The following is a 3,283-nucleotide window of genomic DNA, read 5'->3' as shown; positions in this document are numbered from 1 at the left end:
TCGTTTGGAGGCGAAGATTGCGGAGACAATCAGTACCAGCAGCAAGGAACCCAATAAAAAAATAAGAAGAAAAAGAAAATTTATTAGAAAAAACAAAAAAGAAATGAAGGAGGAGGGAGACAGACGGGAACGAAGTGAATTTTTTTCTGTTTTTTATTTTTTCTTTTTCCTTCGGACACAGAGAAGCCGTGACCTGCCTATCAGTCAATATCTGCCACGTGGCATGGGCAGTTTGAGTGATTCAGCTACTTAGGATACAAATACGAAACCGTCCTGAACTTTTTTTCAAATTACTTGGACCGATTTGAACCAATTCAGATCCAGTAAACTAAATTAGATCCGGTCAATTATATCGGACTCTTGATTGGATCCAGTTGAGTTATATTGGATCAGATTGAATCCAGCAAAGCAGTTTGTATCTCCCATACCACACACATTATCTGCTTATTCTTATATAGCTCTCTCTTTCTCTCTTCAAGACTAAGTGCCATCACATGGCACAATTTAAGTGTACCTCTGCACTTGGTTGCACACTTCAAAGTGTGCCATATGATGGCACTTGATCCTGCCTCTTCTCTCTCTTTTCTTGCAAATGTCTTCTTATTCTAAATTGGGTCGGGACTAACCAGATCAGATTTTCCACCAAGTCATGTCAGTGAGTAGCTTTCCTTGAAAAACTGTTGGGTTTGGACCCTCTGGTTTCTGTCGTAATGACCAAGTACTAAAAGTCCAAAAATCAGTTAAGATCCAAGCCCACTTGACAAGCTACAACCCTAACTGATTATGTTGTGAAGCCTGATCGGGCTCTTCTTGAGCAATTCCAAACCAATGTACCTAAATCTATGGATTTGGTAATGCCCAGATCCAAGGTGAATCCAAACCGTTTAAGGCGTGCGACACCAAGGCGTTTCCGGGTTGGGAATGCCGGATCTCAGCCTAATTTCGTCCAGTGTCCACCTCTCCGATACGGATCTGGATCCGGTACGGTGCTCTCACCCGGATCAGAAGCTAGGGGCATTATGGACCATGGAGTGTAGATTTTTTTCCCGTTATAAAGCCGTTCCGTCGAACGTCAGTGTCGTTGATGAGCTGTCTCGAGCATCGCCTGGAGCAAGTTGGAGGGGCCCACGCGTTGACCACTGGAAACACGACCCATGTGACACGCTCCTACCTTACTAGGCCTATAGGATTTCGCATCTGGTCCGTCGAAATTTCGATGAACGGGAAAATTACGACATCGATATTCTTATAATGCGTGGAGTCCTGTTTTTCAGAAAGCTTTGTGTTTGTGGCCCCGGAAATCAAGAACTGATCCACGGGACCCACATAGATGGTTGCCGCGTTCAGCAACTCGGCAAGTTTTGCTCCAAGCAAGCAAGCAAGGTGCAAATGGATCGGATATAGGCGGGAAAAGAATTGTGCCGAATCTGAATTTTAGGCAATAGATCCGAATCTCAATTTGGGTCTAATAAGATCCAATGAAGTGGAGTTGGATCCAGATTCTGGAGATTCTACGTGGTATACTAGATTAAAAAAAATGAAAAAGGAGAAGGCCAGAAACAAGTTTTTTCTAAGATGCAGAATATACAGGCATTGGTATAACCAGGATCTGAACATAGAACCGACAAAAAATTGTCATCAGAATCTGAATCCGAAAAAAAAAACACTTTGCTAAATCAAAAAAACAAAATCTGGTTACAAATTCAGATCTTTATTTTAAGATCTGTTTCCAAGGATGAGATGTTGGATTTGGGTTGAATGTCCTAATGTACCTTATCCATTTGCATCCTTAATAGCAAGCACAGAAAAAGGCGTTATAGCTGGCAATGCCATGGCTATACCTGCTCCCCAATGTCATTTACTACCTAACTTGATGTGATTCAATGGTACATGATTGGTTTGGATATTGGATAATTCTAACTCACTTTGTTGAGTTTGGTAAATAAATTTAATTTAATTAAATATTCAGGCGGGGCTTAGTTTTCTATGTAAAAATCCAGATTTGTTTTCTTAGGGCACGTTTGGAAGCAATAAACTCTCTTAGAAAAATAAACCTTTGCGTATGAGAGGTTTTGATATGATATATTTTGTAAAATATTTTTTTATTTGTTTGGGTAGCATGAGAAAAATAAAAATAGAAAATCTTAAAAAATGAGAGAGAAGAGGAGGGGGTGGTGGTAGAGATTCTCCGGCATGATTTTGCAGGAGGTGGGCGGTGGCGATGAGATGGATGGTGGTAGTGGAAAATCATCGTGAGGGGTGTTGGCCATTTTTTGAGAGGTGAGTGATGGTAGGTAGGTGGTGATGGATGGTGTGGACAACAATTTTTGAGGTTGTGGGTGATGTTGGGTGTGGTGGTGGTTAGGGATGGAGTGAATCGGGGGACAACGGGGCCTCGCCCCACCTCGCCCCGTTTGGATCGGGCATGAAACGAGAATAGAGGCGGGGATGAAGGTTAAAATCTATCCCCGTACGGGGATGGACACTGGGATGGACTTACGCTTTCTCCCGTCCTGCCCCATCCCCCGTCTTTCCTCGCCTCACCCCGTTTGGATCGGGGATGGAGGACATGAAACGAGAATGGAGGCGGGGTGGAGGTCCATCCCCGTGCAGGGATGGAGGCGGGGATGAAGGTTCAGATTTTGAAACGGGGCAAGGGTGGATACCTTGTCCCCCCGCCTTCACCTCGGTCCACTGCCATCCCTAGTGGTGGTGAGATGAATGGTGAAAAATCATGGAAAAAACGGTTTTTCAGGAGGTGGGTGATGGTAGGTGGTAGTGAGATGGATGGTGAAAAACATGGGAAGAGCGGTTTTTGGGGAGGTGGGTGGTAATGGTAGTGGTGGTGAAGATGGATGGTAGTAGTGGTGAGATGAAGAGCGGGCCACAAAATTTTTCAGAAAACATTCTTTCACCTTTCATGGAGGAATGTTTTCTTTCAAAAAGTGTACCTTTTAGAAAAGCTTTCTCTTCAAAAAAAGTCTCTCACTTTGTATCACTTTTCCTACATCTTTTTCTCTTCAAAACTTGCCCTTAGTGAAATATAGTTGAATTCTTATTGCTCTATTTGGAAACTGCCAGTTTGAGGGAGTTTATGCATGTGGTAGATTTGGCAGCCTATAGGAGATAGTAGTTACCAAATCCAGGATTTGGGGCAAATAGAAAGGGAAGGCCGTCTCACTTCCTTTCTCAATTGCACAGACTCTCATCCTAGCGGCCATTACATCTACCACTAGTTTGACCAAGTTTCAGCCAAATTAATAAACTTCTATCCCAGCTACCA

Source organism: Nuphar pumila, chromosome 13, assembly GCF_984573655.1.
Source record: "Nuphar pumila chromosome 13, dmNupPumi1.hap1.1, whole genome shotgun sequence".
NCBI lineage: Eukaryota > Viridiplantae > Streptophyta > Magnoliopsida > Nymphaeales > Nymphaeaceae > Nuphar > Nuphar pumila.
Note: the sequence above shows the minus strand (reverse complement) of the source record.